Genomic DNA, 21,704 nt, shown 5'->3' with positions numbered 1-21,704 from the left:
ATTTGCTTTTCCAAACTGCAGCACCTAACATTTATCTAAATTAACCCCCATCTGATCAATATCTTATTGTAATCTGAGGTAACCTTCTTCATTATCCACAATACCTCAAATTTTGTATGACCTGCAAACTCACTTACAATACCAAATCATTTAAATGAATGACGAAACAAATCCAGAAATAAACATCCATTTCTCTGAGTTTGAATGTGCTCTGTGTAGATCCTGCCCAATGACTCTGTACCAGAGAAAGGCTGCACCTGCGCCTGGCTGCACCTTGCCCCCTACAAAGCTGGCGGCTCCGCACGGGTCCAGTGAATTCTTGCCCCGAATAAAGATCGTGGCGGTCACTCCTGCCTGTAGCCACACTGAGGCAATTCCCCGTTTACTGAAAACGCGAGACTGGGACGTTCAACTTTGTGTTTTCCGACGTGCACATTTTGTTTGTAAAACCTCTCCACTCATACAGAATCTCTCTCACCTCCTGCGGTTCCACAGACAGCCTTGATGATTTTTGCGGGTACCTATTCTCTGCCTGGTTACTCGTTTGTCCTTAGTGTATTTGTACAATCACTTTGGATTCTCCTTAAACCTATTTCCTAAAGCTATCTCATGTCCCCTTTTTGCCCTCCTGGTTTACCTCGAGTACACTCCTACTGTCCCTTTACTCCTCTAGGGATTCACACAAAACAGCTCTCTGTACCTGCCATATCCCTCCTTCATTTTCTCGACCAGGCCCTCAATTTCTTTCGTCAGGCAGCACTCTTTACACCTACCAGCCTTGGCCTTAACAGGAACATACTGTCTATATACTCTCATTGTCGCAGGTCTATGGAAGCAATGGCAGATGAGGATACAGAAGCAATCATTCTCAGTAAAGAGGTAGTGTTGGAAAGATAACAGCCTAAAGGTAGATGGGTCTCCTGGCTCTGATGGAATGCATCCCAGGGACTAAAAGAGATGTTGGGGGGGGGGGGAGAATAACAAATAGACCTCGTGATAATTCACTAAAATTTGTTGGATGTCTGGTTTTGACAGACTGGAAGCTGCAAATGTGGTGCCACTATTTTTCAAAAAGGATCCGTTAGCTTAACTTCTGTAGTGGAGAAAATGCTTGAACCTCTCAAGGAAGTAGTGGTGAGATATCTGGGTAGAAATTGTCTCATTGAGCAGACACAGCATGGATTCATGAACGGCAGGTCACGTTTAACGCGTTTACTAGAATTACTTGAGGATACGATGAGTGCGTTGGACAAGGGGGACTCGGTGGATGTGGTGTACCTGGATTTCCAGAAGGCATTCGATAAGTTGCCACATAAAAGGCTGCTGAATAAGGTAAAGATGCATGGAATTATGGGTAATTATCATTGATACAGGATCGGTTAACCAACAAAAAGTAAAGAATGGGGATAAATGGGTGTTTGGATTAGTGTTGGCACTACAACTGTTTGCAATTTACACAAATGTTTTGGAGTTGAGGACCAAGTGTACGGTGTCAGAGTTCACATTTGATACAAAGATGAGGTAGAGCAATGTGTGCAGAGACCACTGTCAGTATGCACAGGGATACAGATCAGTTATGTGGGTGGGTAAGGATCTGGCAGATGGAGTTCAATGTTGGGATATGTGAGGTCATCCATTTTGGTTGGACTAACAGCAAACTGGATGATGAAATGGTGAAAACATGCAGCAGGCTGCTGTACAGAGGGAGCTGGGTGTCCTTGTGCATGAATCACAGGAAGCTGGTTTGCAGGTGCAGCAGGTAATTAAGGCAGTGAAGGGAATATTGTCCTTCCTTGCTAGAGGGATGGTGATGCTGCAGCTGTACAGGGGGCTGGGGAGGCCACACCTGGAGTACTGTGTACAGGTTTGGTCTCCTGACTTCAGCAAGGATGTACTGGCACTGGAGGGAGTACAGAGGAGGTTCACTAGTTTGGGTTAGGAGTTGAGGATTGGTGCATGTGGAGAGATTGAGAAAACTGGTTCTATAGTCATTGTAATTTAGAAGAATGGGAGATTGGATAGGAAACAATAAAATTATGAAGGGAGTAGATAAGACAGAAGCAGGGAGGCTATTTCCACTGGGGGTGGGTCAAACTACAGAGCATTACCTCAAAATAAGGGGGAGCAGATTTAGAACTGAGCTCAGGAGGAGTTTCTTCAGCTAAAGGGTTGTGAATCTGTGGAATTCCCTGCCGAGTGCAGCATTTGACGTTATCAACTTGAATGCCTTTAAGACAAAATGTAGATTTGTGAACAGGAAAGGAAGTAAAGGTTATGGTGAGAGATCAGGAAAGTGGAGCAGAGGCCATGAGAAGCTCAGCCCTGATCTTAGTGAATGGTAGAGTAGGCTTGAGGGGCCAGATGAAAGTTCTTGCCTTGTGCCATCAAAATTGGCCTTTGTCCAATTCAGAACCTTAACTTTTAGATCTGGTATATTATTTTCTGTAACTATTTGTAAATCTTGTCTGAACTCTTTCAAGATTCAAAACATCCTTTCCAGAACAGGGAATTTCGAACTTAAAACATAATTCCTGAAATGGGCTTAATCAATGTCCTGTCCAACCACAATTTGACGTCCCAGCTTCTGTACTCAATGCATTGACCAATAAATATAAGCATACCAAACACCACCTTCACTAGTCTGCCTACCTGCGACTCTACTTTCAAGGAACAATGAACCTGCACTCCATGGTCTCTATGTTCAGCAACATTCCCAAGGACTTTACCAATAAGTGTACAAGTCCTGCTCTGATTTGCCTTTCCAAAATCCAACAGCTTACATTTGTCTAAATTGAACCCAGTCTGCCATTCCTCGCTCCAATGGCCCATCTGGTCAAGATACTGTTGCATTCTGAACTTGTCCACTTCTTCATTGTCCACGACACCTCCAATTTTGGTGTCTTCTGTAAACCCACTGACCATATCTCATATTCACATCCAAGTCATTTATTTAAGGACCCAATATCCATTCCTGCAGGACAATGCTGCTCACAGGCCTCCAGTCTGCAAAGCAACCCTCCATCACCACCCTCTGCCTCCTACCTTCAAGCCAGTTTTGTATCCAAATGGCTAGTTCTCCCGCCATTTCATGTTGTTATCTAACCTTGCTAACCAGTCTGCTTTGTGGAACATCGTTCAGTGTCCATATAGACAACGTCCACAGTCTGCCTTCATCAATCATCTTTGTCACATCTTCAAAAAAACTCAATCAAGTTAGAGAGAGAGAATTTCCCACACATAAAGCCATGTTAGCTATCCCTAATCAATCCTCGTCTTTCCAAATACATGTAAATCCTGTCCCTCCGAATCCCTTCCAACAACTTACCGACCACTGACGTTAGGTTGACTGTTCTCTTGTTCCCTAGCCTTTCCTTAGCACCTTTTTTAAATAATGGCACCCATCTTCCAGCACCTCACCTGTCACAAACAATGATATAAATACCTCAGGGAGGGGCACTGCCATCACCTTCCTAGCTTCCCACAAATTTCTGGGATACATCTGATCAGGTCCCAGGGATTTATCAACCTTGCTACTGTTTAAGACATCCACTACTTCCTCCTCTGTAATCTAGACACTTTTCAAGTGATCACTATTTATTTCTCCAAACTCTCTAGAATAGAATAGCATAGTATTTCTCCCACCTCCTGTTGTTCCATAGATGGCCTTGTTGATCTTTAAGAATTCCTATTCTCCGTCTGGTTATTATTTTATCCTTAATGTATTTGTAGAATCTCTTTGGATTCTCCTTAAAAACTATTTCCTAGAGATATTTCAAGTCCCCTTTTTGCTCTCCTGATTACCCTCGAGTATATTCCTGTAAAAACGTGATCCTGTACTCCCAATTCCTCTGCCTCTGTCATATCTGCTCCAGGCAGAAGCAATTCCACTCCAGGACATCCCAGAAAGGTTTCCTCTTTCAAGGACCGGATTTCCCTCCCACTTGATCAACGATACACTCCAACGCATATCCTCCACTTCCTGTACCTCCGCCTTCCCCCCACCCCTCCAACCACAATAAGAATATAATCCCCCGGTCCTCACCTGCCACCCACTAATCTCCATGAACCTCTGCTATGTCCGCTACCTACAGTCAGACCCCACTACCAGGGATATATCTCCCTCCCCAGCCCTTTCTATCTTCCGCAGAGACCATGGGATCTTTGGTGCTGATGTGCTGCCCCACGGATACCTCAGTCACTCATCCTGCCAAATGGCCTCGTGAGATTATCACTAGATGGATAATCCAGACACCCAGATAACATTCTGGGGCCCAGGGTTTGGATACCATCACGGCAGAGAGTGGATATGAATTCAATAAAAATTTGGAAGTAAGAATCTATTAAAGACCATGAATCCATTGTTGATTATTGCGAAAAAAAATCTCATCAGATTCGCTAATATCCTTCAGGGAAGGAATCTGCCATCCTTACCTGGTCTGGCCTACATGTGACTCCAGACCCACAGCAATGTGGCTGACTCTTTACTGCCCTTTGGGCCCAGCCAGTGACACCCTCATCCTGTGAATGAATAACAAAGAAGGTCAAGTCTTGTACACAACCATACTATTCTTACAGAGAAGTCATCTCTTAGTAAATTTGCTTCTCAACTCCCTGCTGACTATTGGGGAAGTGGGGGGTCAATAGTACCATCCCAATAAGGAGATCATCCCTTTCTTATTTCTCAGTTCCACCTGTATCACCTGCCTGGATGTACTCCCAGTAATACCCTCTTGAAGCCCAGCTGTAATGTTATCCCTAATCAAAAATATCTCTCCCTTTGCTCTGTTGCCCCCTTTCGATCTTTGCTGTAGCATCTATACACTGGAACATTAAGCTGCTGGTCCTATCCATCCCTGAGTCATGCCTCTGTAATTGCTATAATATCCCAGTGCGATGTTCAAAACCATATCCTGAGCTCCTCTACCCGACCTATCGGGCCTCCCGCATTGAAATAAATGCAGTGTAACTGCTCATTCTGTGCTTTGCCCTTGTCTGCCTTGACTGTTTGACGTCTGAACTGTACCAGCGTCAGACTTAGCTCTTCCTCACTCTCTCTCTGGTTTTACCCACATTCCTTCACTGGTTTAATGCCTCCTGAATAACACTAGCAACTGTTCCCTTCCAGTGCAGGTACAATCCATCCTTCTGATGGAGGTCAATTCCACCCCACAAGAGATTCCAATGATCCAATAATGTGAACTCTTCTATTCCTATGTCATTGGTACCAATAAACAACAGCCTCCCCTCAAAATGGTTATTCTCCCCTTTAAGAATATTCAGCTCCCTCTCTGAGACATCCTTGTACAAAAATTACACATTCGAATAATAAACCTTACACTCATCACGTCATCATAAAAGGATTACATGACACATTGAAGGTTTGGGGAGACCTTTTGCGAGAATGCGATGATTCAAAGGAGAATTTTTAAGCAGCAAATGGGATTTATCTGGAACACAATGCGAATATCCAGATCCTGATATACTGAGTAATTCAATCAGAGTTTGGCAGAATATTTACTGAGATTACCATCTGAATGTCCACCTGTAATATCCTGCAATACAAGTTTATAAAATCTGTCACTACCAGTTCAAGTTAGAAACCCACACCATTCCCTCCTTGTGGCCCAGGATGACTGTACATATTACCCTTGAGGACATCAGCAGTCAACTAAGGGGGAAATCTGTGGGTTTCTAGGAGATTCCAACTTGAGATCTCATGTGACTGAACACAGCAGTTCTTTGACAGGTTGGAGAAAATGATCCAAGCGTCAGTGAGATATGGGGAACAAGAATGACTTTCTTTTCTTTCATTCCGTGCTGCCGCTCTGCCTCATCAATAAGACATGGGTGTGAAAGGCTAATGCCTAACGATGGGCAAGTTGTCTCCATCCTGACCAATGGGTAGGAAGATCCTCTCAATCACTCCAAAGCGTATCCCTAAAAAGATAGCAACTCTGTCTGCTTCCCACTGCCCAGTGCTCCCAGTAAATGTTTGGAAGAATGGGAAGGGGGGATATCTCCTAGAAAAGGCATAACTGTAAAAATGTCTAGGAGGATTATGAAAAGAGAGAGATGCACAGGAGAAGGGGGCAACAAGTTGCCAGACAGGGCGTAACTTGGAAAAGTGGGAAGTTGCTCAGTTTGGAGGAGATAATAAAAGAACAAAGTACTATTTAAATGGTGGAAACTGTAGAAAGCTGCACCACAAAGGGACCAGGGTTAATTGTTCAGGAAACACAGAAAGCTACCACACAGTTACAACAGGGAATCAGGAAGGGGAATGGAATGTTTTGTTTCAAAGGTTCTCAGTACTAGAGTTTGGAATATATACCTGAGAGTAACGTGTGGAAGTGCTGGTGAGACCACCATATCTGCAGTAACGAGAGCAGTTTTGGTCCCTTTAGATAAGGAAATATGTCACTTTATTGGATGCATTTCAGGGAAGATTCAATGAGATGATCCCTGGTTTGGAGGCATTATCTTTTAAATAAAGGCTGAAAAGGTTGGGACTCTACTCACTGGATTTTGGAGAAAGAGAGGTGATCTCATTGAGACAGTTGGGATTCTTAAGGGGTTTGACAGGATAAATACAGAGAGGATGTGTCTGAGGGTAAATACTGAGAGGGGAGTCTGAAACCAGATTCTGAGTCACGGAATCAAGGGTTCTGTTTTGGATTCAAGGTTAAGGCGACAAAAACACGGGTAATGGGTTTCAGTGGCAATGGAGCTGGGGTGAGGTGGAGAAAAGCAACGTTTAAGAGACTGGAATTCCTGGTGTTGTGATTGTGTGGATGTCTGATCAGAAGGTCATCTTGGGGTCAGATATAACAGCAATATTGTGAAGAATGTAGTTCTGTCTCAGAGAGTTCCCAGTGAGAGGGAGGAGCTCAGCAGAAAGGTAAAGGGAAGGCAATGGGTTTAACCGTGACAATGTTTCATTGGAGGAAATTGCAGCTAATCGAGTAGTGGGAATGTGATAAGCAGTTTAATAACTGAGTAACAGTGGAGTAATGGAGAGGGATGATGGGGAGGGAGAGCTGGGCATCGTCAGTGTACATGTCAAACCTAACAGTGTTTTTGATGATATCACCTCCTGGCACTATGTACGTGAGATACAGGAGAGACCAAGGATAGATCGTTGAGGGAAACCAAATGCAAGGAATTCAGAAAGGAAATGGAGAGTGGAGATGGAGCAGGATTTTCCAACAACGGTGAGGTCAAATATTAGTTTTTCACAGAATGGGAGAGAAGGACATAACCAGAAAAGACCAACAGACAGAACAAGGAACAATATCTATGAATTGGCGAGGGGGGGTGATGAGGCGGCAGCGGAGGAAAGAGTGTTGGAAAGTGAGTTTAGTGAGATTAGGGTAAAGGGTCAAGGTGAGCTCTGATAAGGCTTGACAAGAGATGGAGAAAGATGTAGGTTTAGGACAAAAACCAGCAACATCACCTGAGGCAGTTTGGCTCAGTGGGCTAGTGGGAGGGAGAGAAACAGCAGATCGGATTATCTCAGTCTCAGTGACAGAGAAACTCCATGTGCTCCTCACTCATTGTTGGAGGGGAGGATGGAGGAGACAGGATGATGGACAGTGTTTCACAAAGAAACAAAACCAGGGTTAGTGATATTTAAAATGAGTGAACAAACCTGATGTATTCAGCTTTTATCCAGAATATTAAAACAAATGACTGAAGTCCTGGTTCGAATCCCATCTTGGCAGATGGTGGAATCTGAATTCAAGAGAAAAAACAACGTATTAGGAATCTCCTGATCTCCATGAAACCATTGTCAATGGCGAAAAAAATCCTGCCAACCTGTCAGCGGCCCAGCCAGCTACTCACTGTACTAATCACTGCAAAGTCTCAACACAGGAATGAAACTGGATGGACCATGTGGCATCTAAGAAGGCACCAGAAATTACAACCACAGAATTAGCCCTCTCGATGGTGCAACATCCTCCTCACTAACATATGGTTTTTGGTGCCAAAATGTGGAGAGCTGTCTCACAGACTAGTCAAGGAACCGCCTGACATAGTCATACTCACGGAATCATCCCTTACAAACAATGACCGGACACCACCATCACCATATCTAGATATCGAGAATGTGGTGCTGGAAAAGCACAACAGTCAGGCAGCATCCGAAGAGCAGGAGAATCGACGTTTGGAGCCTAAGCCCTTCATCAGCCTGACCTGCTGTGCTTTTCCAGCACCAGACTCTTGACTCTGATCTCCAGCATCTGCAGTGTTCCCTTTCTCCTGAAATCTCTGGATATGTCCTGTCCCGCCGGCAGGACAGACCAGGCAGAGGTGGTGGCACAGTGGTGTACAGACAGGGAGGATTTGCCCTAGGAGTACACAGCATTGACTCCGGAGACCAGGATGTCTCATGGCTCCTGCTGATTACCATATACTGTACTGGCTGATGAATCAGTTCTCCTTCATGTTGAACAACATTTGGAGGAAGCACTGAGGCAATAAAATGGTGTCAAACGTACTCTTGGGTACAGGATTTCAAGGTCCACAATCGAGACTAGTTCTGCAACAGAATTACTGACTGAGCTGGCCAGGTCCTAAAGGACATAGCTGCTCAACTGAGTCTGCAGCGGGTGGTGAGGGAACCAACAAGAGGGAAAAACATACTTGATCTCATTGTTATGAATTGACCAGCTGCAGATACATCTGGCCATGACAGTATCAGTAAGAGCGACCATCACACATTTCCTTTGGAGACAAAGTCTTGCCTTAAAGTTGAGAAAAACCTCCATTGTGTTGAGTGACACTATCACCGTTCTAATGGGGACAGACTTTGAACAGATGTAGGATCTCAAACTGGATATCTCTGAGGCACTGTGGGACATCAACAGCAGTAGAACTGTACTCCAGCACAATCTGTAATCTCATGGGTTTGTAAATCCCGATCTCACCCATCACAATGGACAGGAAAGGAGGGCATGCCATGAGCAGCACCAGGCAGACTTAAAACTGAAGTGCCAACCTGGTGAAGCTATCAAACGGAACTACCTGCATATCAAACAGCATCAGCAGCAATCAACAGAGCTAAGTGATCCAACATCCAATGGATCAGATCGGAACTCTGCAGTTCTGCCACACCCAGTTGTGAACGGTGATGGACAATTAAACAACTCACTGGAGGAAGGATCACAGATACCCCCACCTTTACTGATGGAGGGGCCTCACACATCCATGCACCAGATAAGATGACAGCATTTGCAGCAATCTGCAGCCAGAAGTGCAAAGTGGGATGATCCATCTCAGCCTTCTCCAGTGGTTTCTAACATCACAGATGTGAGTTTTAAGCCAGTTCGATTCAGTTTGAATAACATCAAGAAATGGTAAAGTAGTGCAAAGGCTACGGGCCCTGCTAACATTCTGGCAATAACACTGATGGCTTGTGCTCCAGAACTTGCCACCCACCAAGCCACGTACCGCTCCAGCACTGGCATCTACCGACAATGTGGAACATTGCCCAGGGATGTTCAACACAAAAACACAGGGCAATCCAACCCAGGCAATTTCCCTCTGTCAGTCCACACTCGATCAGCAGTAAAGTGATGGAAAATGTCATCTACAGGGCTACCAAGCAGCAGCTGCTCAGCAACAGCCAGCTGAGCGACACTCATTTTAGGCTCCACCATGGCAACTCGGGTCCCGATTGTGGTACCGCCCTGATTCACAATCTGGCAACCAGCTGAATCCCAGAGGTGAGGTGAGAGTGACAGCTCAGTCCCACTCCAAGACCACTAATTCGAGCTGATTCCACCCTCCTCTCAGCTCATATACTGAAACTCTCATCCATCGTGTGTTATCTCCAGACTTCGTTTTCCAAACACACTCAGGGCCAGCTTCCCACATTCAACCTCCCTGTAATCTCAAGAAAGTCTTAATCGCTGCTTGTTGATTCATCAAAAGGCTCCTAATTAGAATCAACAGCATACAGCCATAGAGATGTACAGCAAGTAAACAGACCCTTCGGTTCAACCCATCCATGCTGACCAGATACCCCAACCCAATCTAGTCTCACCTGCCAGCACCTGGCCAATATCCCTCAATTTAAAATTCTCACACTTGATTTAATTCCTGGCTGTGATAATCCCTAAGGTATTATCCCTACTGCGAATCCTCTACAAGGATGCCTGCCTTGAAGAAGTTTTCCTCCTCTCTCTACAAGAATCTTAGGGAGTCTCTCTCCCACTGCAACTCCCAGGTCATTTCCTCTGCCCTGAAGCTCATCAACCAGGTCCTGAAACAAACCCGCTACTGCAGCCACATTTGCTTACTTGTCCGACCTGCCCAGCTCCTTTTCCACCTATCCACTCCACCCTCTCCTCCCTGACCTATCACCTTAATCTCGTCCCCCACTGACCTATTGTACTCTATCCCCACCCCCACCCTCCTCTAGCTTATCTCTCCACGCTTCAGGCTCTCTGCCTTTATTCCTGATGAAGGACTTTTGCCCGAAACGTCGATTTCGAAGCTCCTCGGATGCTGCCTGAATTGCTGTGCTTTTCCAGCACCACTGATCCAGAATGTGATAATCCCTAGCTCCCTGCACCACACACACTTTGAGACCTTGACAACCCATTTTCTTCGAGACTCCCAACCATTTGTTAATTCATTACTTCACCTGTGTGGCTATTTCTACATTTGCTGAAGCAGCATGATCTGAAATTCGCAGCCAAAACCTCACAGGTCTGCTTTCCATCTTTAAGACATCCCTCAAAACCTGCTTTTTGGCAATGCTTTTGGTCACCTGACCTAATATCTCCATCTCTGGCCTTATGTCTAAAGTTCTCAATAGTATTTTTGTGAAATTATAAGCATGATAATAAAAATACGAACTGTTGTTGATTTGGACATTATTCATTCAGCAACAGTGATGATTTGAAAATAACCTATAATGCCACTTACCCAACCACACTGTGAGAGCACCTTCACCACACAAACTGCAGCTGTGCAAGAAAGTCAAACATCATCCTCTCCACAGGCATCAGGGCTTTGGCATTAATCACTGGTATCTGTGGAAGGAGAAACACAGTTGATGTTTCAGGGAATGCAAAATGCATTACAGGGAATGAAAATGGTGCAGAATTTGATAGTCAGAAATGGAAGGAAAATACACTTGCTTATTGGAAAAAAGAATTCTTGACTGTCAAAAATATTTTAGAAAATAATCTGATAATAGAGCAGCACATGGTCAGGGGCTGGGCCGCAGTGAAAAACTAATTTACAATGGGTCTATAAAAGTAACAATACAGTCGTAAACAGACCAAAATACACCCATGATTCGAGACTGAGGAAGCTAGATATTGACAAAGTGGTGATGAGGGAGCCCAGAGGTGAATCAGAGCAGTATGGGCTGCTATGATCCCAATAACTCTAAACTGGAGAAAGTCTGCACATGCGCCTGGCTGCACCTTGCCCCCTACAAAGATGGCGGTTCCGCACGTGTCCAGTGAATCCTTGTCCCGAATAAAGATGGCGGCGCTCACTCAGGCCTGCAGCCGCGCTGAGGCCATTCCTCATTTACTGCAAACACGGGACTGGGACGTTCAAATTTGTGTTTTCCGACGTGCACAATTTATTTGTAAAACCTCTCCGCTCATAGCAACACAGTTTTTCTCCAGTTCCCCGTTTATTTCTTTCCTTACCGTATCCTTTCTCTCCATAACTTCCCATTCATTTCAGCTACTCTGCGCCGCGCGCGAGGATGATCACATGGTTTAGTTTAGCTCCGCCCTTCATTCACTTTGATTGGTTGGAGGACCAACCGCCCGTTAGGTCCTCCAACACCGCCCACCGTCCTTTCATTGGTCCGGTGCTGACATCAATCACCTGGGGTTCCCTTGTTGGCTAGAGCATGCGCAGTGTGTCCTGCTTTAGCTGATATGTTGGGTAATGTGATGGGAGAGTTTGCTGAGGGTAAGAATTACCTTTGTGTGAGCTCTGCAGTAGATTTCCTTTATTCATGGAGGGAATTGCCTTCCTACTCATGGTTGTATAGCTATGATTGATGAATCAATGCCACCTGAACCAGTACATAAACACCACTTTTTCACAACATCTGAGATCTTCAGCACATTGTATCACGCTCTTCTTTGGAAACAAAAAAAACATGAAATGGAGCCTCAAGGAATCGGAGCAGGAGTAGGGCATTCATTCCCTTCAGCTTGTTCCCCCATTCTATCAGATCATGGCTTGGCCAACCCAGACCTCAACACCTCTTTTATGCTTGATCTGCATAGCCCTCAACTGCTCAATATTTCAAAAATCTATCTGCCCTCTTTTAAAATAATTTGTGATTGAATCATAGATTCCCTACTGTGTGGAAACAAACAGGCCCTTCAGCCCAACAAGCCAGAACAACCCTCCAAAGAGGAACCCAACCATTCCCCTCCCACATTTAATTTTCACAAAAGTTTGGGCGAGAAAATTCTAGCCATTCACTGAGAGAAAAAATTCTGTACTTTTTCTAAAATGAATGTTCCCTTATGTAATGTCCCCTGGTTTGAGACTTCACTGGTGCTAGAAGATCTAGTCAACATCCACCCTGTCAAACTCATCAGAATCTTGTTTCCATAAGATCACCCCTGCATATCTATTCTTGATAGGTGAACCCTTTTGTCCTCAAAGCAGCGAAGTGAATCTTATTTTGAATGGTCTCTGATGTTGGTTTATCCTTTATTAAATATGGGAACTAACATTGTATACAGTACTTCAAGTGAGGACTCAACAACAGCCAGTGTGGTTAACCAATCCTCAGTCCATGCTAATACATTACCCTGATACCATGAGCTCCTAAATTGTGCAATTAACTTTTATGTAGCACCTTATCATTTGCATTTTTAAAATCCAAATACAGAACATCATTGGATTGCCCTTTATCAGCTCTGCTTGTTATCTCCTCAATGAACTGTCGCAAATTTGTCAAATATAGTTTCTCTTTCACAAAACCCAGTCTACCATGTTTAATGATAAGCTTTTCTAAATGTCCTGCAATTTCTTACTTTAATATTCTGTAGATTCTTTCAGTAGATTTGCTAAGTACTTAAATCCAGGCGGACTCTGTCCAATCCTGTCACTGTTCAGTAAGAAACTTGACTGTACTCCAATATAGTTAGTAAATGTATCTGTATTTATTTTTAAAAATTGATTACTTATAAATGCTGGACCCATGCAATATCAATGAATTAGTGACTCTGAATTGGGGTTAGAATTTTTTTTTGTTAATTCCTTTTTGTACTGTGTTATGCAGACAGCACCAAGTGATCACTCTTAATTGTGAGTAACGTTAAAAATAATGTTAAAAATGACATCCGAAATTGTGCAATGACAATTTTGCATTCAATAGTTTGCAGATAAAATTGAACAGATTTTTGCTGCAATTTGGCCAGACTGCAGGTTACACCAAAGTGGCAACCCTGTTGTCAAATTCTTACTTGAAACTGCCCAAGGCGATACTGATGGGACTTCACTTTGCCATTCTTGTTCACCAGCTTTATTTCCAGGTTTAATTCTATAATCATTCCAGAGCTTGTAATTTTAGACAACTTCTCCTTTAGGTACATATGTAAATATCATACTGAAATGTTGCACTGAATGGTACCAATTCTGAAATTAGTCTCTAATCTGATAGTAACATACTCTGACCCTTCTACATATGTATTGGCATAAGTCTATGCCAGTTATTTTTCTGTAGCCTGTGATTCCTGATGAAGGGCTTATGCCTGAAACATCAAGTCTCCTGCTTCTCGGATGTTGCCTGACCTGCTGTGCTTTTCCAGCATGACAGTTTTCGTCTCTGATGTCCAGCTTCTTTGAGTAGATTAAACCAAGAATAAGTTTTGTTGATCACAGTGCAATAGGAACCAATTCATGAAATTCAGATATCTCACATTTACCTTAACTGTGTGAAGGCTAAGACATTACTAAATTATTGTCAGTAATTGAAATTGTGCTGACAAACTTGTGCAGTATCAGTGCCTCACCTTTAGAGTGTTCTCAGATAACACTCAGCTGCAGTATTTTGTTTTGTGCTCAGCTATATGTTGTTCTCACTTGTTTCTTTGTGAAAGATTACAAAATTAACTTGGATGAATGAACTTATGATTTCTTAAACCAATATTGGGGGAAAAAAAATGTCAGTATTTCAAGTGCTGATAAAGTAAAATAAACTGATAATCAGTAGAAAGGGTTTAAGATGGATATGGAACAAATGCTGGCAAATGGGATTAGATTAATTTTGGATATCTGGTCAGCATGGGCAAGTTGGACTGAAGGGTCTGATTTTGTGTTGTACAACTGTGACTTCATTCTCTCAGTTATTCAAGAAGTTGAATACTTCGAGGAGGAAAAGGAGAATTTATGCAGAGAATGCACTTGAAGTGATCATTGAGGTATATCAAACTCTCATTATTTCATGACCTTTTCCTCTGGGTTCTTCAATGAACAAACTTGTTTTATTATCTGAATAACTATGTATCATGTGATTTGTTTCACACAAAATATTTCGTCAGGATCTGGTGAACTATTAAGAAGTGTTCATGTTTAAAATTTAGGCAGCGTGATTGTTAAGCAAGAAAAGGTTAGCGTTTTACTCCCACTGAATCATTGCTCTATATAAGGTAACAAGCTTTTTATCTGTTCTGGGCACTGAATATATGGAAGTCAATTCTGAAGGAAAAAAATCCTCGTCAGTAATGTTCCCACATTTGTGGAGTAATTGCTTCTGGTCACTCTTCAGGCGATAGAGGCTCGGAAAAAAATGAATTGGCCAAAGTTAGCCACATCATTTCGATGGACTATGCTCATTGGGGAAACTTGCAGGATCTGTAGAAGGAACATGTGTTTCATAGTGTATGCAATAAACCTGAACATTGTTATTTTTTCACAGAGCTTGAGACCCGACTGGAGCAGCAATGAAGCCCGTGTTGTTTTTTAAATTTCCGAGTTTGCCAAATTATTGTTGGTAAATGCAGGTGACTTTATCAAAGCACATTTCACATGCCCCAGCCAGGAATTTGGTCCCAATTCTGTCAGTCCATCCATTCATATGGATAACAGGTATTTTAAATGTGAACACTCCATTTAACTATTTGAATTGAATAATTCAGTGGTTACGTCCTCTTGGATTCTTAATTACTCAATGTGATTTTTTTGTCCCCCCTGAATTTGCCAAGCACTAGGCAGTTCTGGAATATTCCAAATATTTACAATAAATGCATTCACACTATTGAAGGCAACCTGGCAGATTTGAATACCATTCAGGTAGTCAACAACAATACATAAGTAACTTTATGAATTGCTTACTGTACACCAACAACGCAAGCCAAGTATTAGTGAAACCATAGATTGTTTCCCATGGATTCCCAAATCGAAACAGTGCATTCCAGATATGCTCACTATCACCATCTGGGAACAGTCTCCCAAAGTGCTCCCAGAATTTAGAATGCGCATACACTGCCCTCCAAAGCTAAATCTGCTGTCACAGGCTTCACTCTTATTGTATACAATGACATTTATTGTCCAGTTCTTTAATGTGACATGATTTTACAAACAATTTATAAAATACTTTAAATCCTGAAGAAATGTGATGTCAGCCCTTTGTAGAAGTGAATGGAAAGTGTGATGTTTGTTTGACCTTTGGCTCTATGTATCAGACTGAACTGAACCTTTACCAAGATGTGGGATGTTTCCCACACTCTTTGTTTAAAAAAAGCAAAGATTATGCTCTGAGATTTAAATGTTCAATCAGGTTTAATAAAAATCTTTCCAAAAATTGAGTTTGACTTCAGCTCCTTTAAAGAGACATGCTCTTGGCCTTCAATTTCGTGACATGTGATCATTCTTTGGTAAAAGTGGCTGTGTGCAACACTGCAGGATGTTGTGCTGAAGTGCCTCATTGGGTGGATGAGCTTTATTACTGGTGTAACTCGGCTAATTTTGAGATGGAATGTTACTTTGAGTTAAATCTTGTTTTTAAACTGAGGCGTACTTGTGTAACTCAAGTGTGGAAACTATGCTCATGTTTGCAATGAACCTTTCACTTTTGGAGATTAGTATTTTTCCGATCTGCTTTGTAAATAAAGTTCACTATAGAAAGCACAGTGCTGGAGAACCGCAGGTCCAGCAGCATCTCTGAGGGGGAAAACATTGTCAGCTCCAAGTCTCATGACCATTTGTCCGTCCAGACGAAGAGTCACTGAAATTGAAATGTAACATGTTTTTCTCTTCACCGATGCCCTCAGAACTGCTGAGTTTCTCCAGCACTTTGTTTCTGGGGTTCAGATCTCCAGCACCTGCAGTTTATTGTTTTGTTATCGATCCTATGATTTGACTTGGGGAGCGAGAGGCAGCAACTGTGATCAACGCGGATAAAACTCCCCAACCATGAAAAAAAACCGCATAGTTCTTTATACTTTGCAAAACACGACTGTAAATAAGAAATGCAATTAAGCTAAGTGCAAGAAGGCAAACCACCTGCCTTGTCTCAAACTTGCTACTCACCTTTGAGGACTAATCTGGCAGAATTGTGTTTGCTCGCTTCCTTTGAGATCACAGTCCACAAATGTCCCAGTTCCAGTTCCTGGGCTGGGCCCAGTTTCCACATTGCAGTGGGTTGGGGAGCTTTGTGTCAGCCTGAAGTTTTTGTTAATAACAACATTGCAGGTTGAAGTTGACGGTTTTGACGAATATTGTGTCATCAAACTTGGAGGAAATCCTTCCGAATGTATTGATTAACTGGACTGAGCCTGTTTACATGCAGTCCTGTTAGTAGTGCTGTAATATTCTAAGTTAGGAATCACACAACACCAGGTTATAGTCCGACAGGTTTAATTGGAAGCACACTAGCTATCGGAGCGACGCTCCTTCATCAGGTGATTGTGGAGGGCACAATTCTAAGGCACAGAATTTATAGCAAAAGTTTAGTGTGATGTAACTGAAATTATCCATTGAAAAATACCTTGATTGTCTGTTGAATCTTTCATCTGTTCGAATACCACGATAGTTTCACTTCTTTCATGTGTAAATCACAAAACATTTTTTTAAAAGTTGCATTCCTGACAGTGGCCCATCAAATCACTCATTGTATTAATCACTGCACAGTCTCAACAAAGGAATGAAACTGGATGGACCACATTACATCTACCAATGCACTGGAAAATACAACAATCAGCCCTCTTTACCCTGCATCTTCTGTCTCACTGTGGGCCAAAACAGCAGCAGAACTGTACTCCAGCCCAATCTGAAATCTCATGGCCTGGTATATTCCCCATTCAACCATTAACATCAAGCCAAGGGATCAAACTTAGTTCAATGGAGAGTTCCGCAGGGCATGCCAAGAGCAATACCAGGCATACCTAAAAATATGGTGCCAACCTGGTGAAGCTACCCAACCTACATGCCAAACAGCACAAGCAACACCAAATAGAACTATGTGATCCAACAACCAATCGATCAGATCTGAGCTCTGCAGTTCTGCCACACCTAGTCAGGAATGGTGATCGACAATTAAACAACTCACTGCAGGAAGCATCACAGATATCCCCACCCTTACTGATGGAGGGGCCTCACACATCCATGCAACAGACAAGATAAAAGCATTTGCAGCAATCTTCAGCCAGCAGTGCCAAGTGGATGAGCCTTCTACATTGGTCCCTGACATCACAGACGTGAATCAACTTGGTTGAAAACTTATTTCAAATCAGATCAAGAAATGGAGAAGTAGTGTAAAGGCGGTCGGCCCTACCGACATTGTGGCAATAATACTGATGGCTGTGCTCCAGAAATTGCTGCCTACCAAGACAAGTCCAGCACTGGCACCTACTGACATTGTGGAATATTTCCCAGGGATGTTCAACACAAAAACGCAGGACAGAGCCAACCCAGCCAATTTCCCTCCATCAGTCGACACTCGCTCAGCAGTGAAGTGATGGAAGGTGTCATCAACAGTACTGTCACGCAGCTGCTCAGCAATAACCTTCTGTGACGCCCAGTTTGGGTTCTGTCAGGGCCACTCAGTTCCTGATCTTGTTGCAGACTTGATTCACAAACTGACAAACAGCTGAATTCCACAGGTGAGGTGAGGGTGATAGCCCAGTCCCACTCCAAGACCACTATTTCGACTTCAGTGATATTACCTGACCTCACCACAGTCTCAGCTCATTTACTGAAACTCTCATTCATTCATTTTGTTAACTCTAGATTTCATTATCTAAACCCACTCCTGGCCAGCATCCCACAATCACCCTCCCTATAATCTCCAGAATATTTAAAACTCTACCGCCGAAGTGCTCACTTGTACCAGAACTTGCTGATCCATCAAAAGGCTCCCATTTATAAGCAACAACAATTTACTTTCACATCCTTGACTTAATTCCTGGCTGTAATCATTCCTATATTCCTGCAACACACACCCTTTCATATCTCAATAACTCATTTTAGTTTAGACTCCCAATGATGTGTTTATTTTTGAGTTCAGCTGTGTGACTGTTTCTATAGATTCCAAGGCAACACGGTCTGGAATTCCCACCCTCTAAGATCTGCTTTCTTCCTTTAAGGCATTCCTGAAAAATTGCATATTTGGCAATGGTTTTGGTCACTGGACATAATATTCTCCAGCTGTGGCCTTATGTCAAAAGTTCTCAATGTTTTTGTGAAATTAAAAACATGTTGATTTGTACAGATATTTTCTACTTTTCACTATCGCTGAGTGAATAATCTGTAATGTCTCTTACCCAACCACGTTGTGGGAGCGCCTTCACTATTCAAACTGCAGCTGTACAAGGAAGTCAAACATCACCCTCTCCACAAGCAACACGACTTTGGCAATGATCACTGGTATCTGTGGAAGGAGAAATACACATCATGTTTCTGGGAGTGCAATATGAATTATAGGGAATGAAAACGGTGCAGAATTTGACTCTCAGAAATGGAAGAAAAATCCACTCACTATTGGAAAAAATTCTTGACAGTCAAAGATATTGTGGAAAAAATAACCTGATAATGGAGCAGCATACGGTCAGGAGTTGGGCAGCAGTGGACAATCCATTTACAAAAAGATCTGTGAACGTAGGAGTAAAATACTAAACATGGCAAAAATACACATGTCAGACTGAGGAAGCTAGATAATGAACAAGTGGACATCAAGGAGCCCAGAGGTGAATCAGAGCAGTGTTCACTTTTATGATCCCACAGTCAGAGATGTCTAGCACAAAAACAGACTCTTCAGTCCAACCCATCTATGCAAACCAGATATTCTAACCTAAACTATTCCCATTTGTCAGCACTTGAGCGACATCCCTCTGAATCCTTCCTATTAAATGCCTTTTAAATGTTACAATTTTGGTTGCCCTTTAGGCTCCTTTTGAATTTTCCCCTCTCACCCTAAACCTATATTCTCTATTTCTGGGTTCCACCACCCCAGGGTAAACACCTTGTCTATTTACGCTATCCATGCCCCTCACGATTTTATAAACCTCTTCAACATCACACCTCAGCCTATGACACTCCAGGGAAAATGGCCCCAGCCTATTATGCCTCTCCCTGCAACTCAAATCCTCCAACCCTGGCAACATCCTTAAAAAATCAATTCTCAAACCTTTCACGTTTCAGTGCCTCTTTCTGATAAGAGGGAGACCAGAATTGCACACAATATCCCAAAAGTGGCCTAACCAATGTCCTGTACAGCTCCTTTATTCAATGCTCTGACCAACAAAGGGAAGAATCCCAAACAATTTCTTCACTATCCTATCTACCTGTGACTCTACTTTCAAGGAACTGTGAACATGCATTCCAAGGTCTCTTTGTTCAGCAATACACTCCAAGACCTTACAATTCAGTGTGAGTTCTGCTCTGATTTGCTTTTCTAAAATGCAGCACCTCACATTTATCTAAATTAAACCTGATCTGCCACTCCGCAGCCCATTGGCCCATCTGATCAATATCCCATTGTATTCTGAGACAACCTTTATCACTGTCAACAACACCTCCAATTTTGGTGTCATCTGCAAACTTACGAACCGTACCGGCTCTATTCACATCCAAATCATTTAAATGGATGAAGAAACAAATCCAGAAAAAAAAACATCAATTTCTCTGGGTTTGAATGTGCTCTGTGTAAATTCTGCCTATGACTCTCTACCAGGGAGGGCTGCACATACACAACGCTCAACTTTGCCCCCGACAAAGCTGGCGGCCGCACACGTGTCCAGTGAATCTTTGCCCCGAATAAAGATGGCGGCGATCACACGATGAGGTTATTTTCCAGTTTACTGCAAAAACGGGACTGGAAGTTTCAAATTTGTATTTTCCGACGTGCACCAAATGTTTGTAAAACCTCTCAGCCCATACCAACACCATTTCCCTCCCACTTCCTGCTGTTTATTTCTTTCCTGACCAACAGCTCTCCATCCACACGTCCCGCACACCCGCACCCACCGTGAGGATGATCACGTGGTATAGTCTAGTCCCGTCCCTCATTTACTCTGATTGGTCGGAGGACCAAATGCCCCGCCAGGTCCTCCAGCCCTGCCCCTGCCTTTCCATTGGTCTTCCGCTGACATCAACCACCAGGGGCCCATTGTTGCCTGGAGCATGCGCACTGCTTCATGGCTATTGTTGCTGTTTACCAGTTACAAGAGTGAGACACAAAGTTAAAAATCACACAACCACCTGATGAAGAAGCTGCAAAGCGGGTGTTTCCAAATAAACCTGTTGGACTATAACCTGGTGTTCTGTGAATTTTAATTTTGTCCATCCTAATCCAACACCAGCACCTGAAAGTCAAGAGTGCGGGAGGAATGTAAAATATAACAACAAAAGAACTAGGAACAGGAGAAGGCCGTCCTGCCCTTTGAGCTTGCTCTGCCATTCATTAAGATCATGGCTGATCATTTCGTGGACGCATAACCATTTACCAACGTTCTCACCATAATCTCTTAATTAATTAATTAATTCTTTTAAATACCTTAGCTTTAAAAACGTTTACTGAACTAGCATCAACTACTTCCCTGGGCAATGAATTCCATAGAGATCAAGAAGTTCCTTCTCAATTCAGTCCTAAATTTGCTGCCTCTAATCTTAAGGTGATGCCTTTTTGTCCTGGCTTCATCTGCCAGTGGAAACATTCTCTCTACTTCTGTTTTATCCATTTCATTCATTATTTTATATGTTTCCCATTCTTCTGATTTCCAATGAATATAATCCCAATCCAAACAGTCTCAGTTAAGCCAACCCCTCAACTCCAGAATCAACCTCGTTAACCTCCTCTGCACCCCCTCTAGTGCCGGTACATCCTTGAGCAAGTGAGGAGACAGAAACTGCATGCAGTACTCCAGGTGTGGCCTCACCAGCACCTAATACAGCTGGAATATAGCCTCTGCTTTTAAACACAATCCTTCAGCAATGAAGGCCAAAATTCCATTTGCTTTCTGAATTGATTGTTGTACCTGGTGACCAACCTTCATGCAGAAGGTTACTCAGGAGCCCCTGCAACTTTTTAAAATTCAAGTAATAATCTCTTTTTTAATGTTACTCCAACCAAACAGTAGGACTTTACATTTATGAACATTCTATTCCAAATGCCAGACCATTGCCCACTCACTCAATGTGTTTTTGTTCCTCTGCAAAGTTTCACAGTCCTCCGCACACTGTTTTCTGCAACTCATCTTAGTGTCATATGC

General features: G+C 43.0%; 1 long non-coding RNA gene across 5 annotated transcripts in view; it reads right to left on the bottom strand.

The window, feature by feature from the left end:
- LOC148135755 (uncharacterized) overlaps nt 1-19,085 on the bottom strand; it is a 47,270-nt gene extending 28,185 nt beyond the window's left edge. For 3 of the 5 annotated variants that reach the window (XR_015754814.1, XR_015754810.1, XR_015754811.1), the window contains exons 1-5: nt 18,974-19,085; nt 18,759-18,865; nt 10,933-11,039; nt 7,649-7,731; nt 4,432-4,518 (exon numbers count right to left, since the gene is read on the bottom strand). This is a non-coding gene — a long non-coding RNA (uncharacterized LOC148135755). The remainder of the gene's footprint in view (nt 1-4,431; nt 4,519-7,648; nt 7,732-10,932; nt 11,040-18,758; nt 18,866-18,973) is intronic. The other 2 variants (XR_015754813.1, XR_015754812.1) reach the window with 1 other exon arrangement.
- Nucleotides 19,086-21,704: the final 2,619 nt, after the last annotated feature.

Source organism: Chiloscyllium plagiosum, unplaced genomic scaffold (assembly GCF_037043375.1).
Source record: "Chiloscyllium plagiosum isolate Xiang-an unplaced genomic scaffold, Cpla_swu_hap1 HiC_scaffold_48, whole genome shotgun sequence".
In the NCBI taxonomy this organism is placed as follows: Eukaryota; Metazoa; Chordata; class Chondrichthyes; order Orectolobiformes; family Hemiscylliidae; genus Chiloscyllium; species Chiloscyllium plagiosum.
Note: the sequence above shows the minus strand (reverse complement) of the source record. Positions and strands in the feature narration are given on the sequence as shown.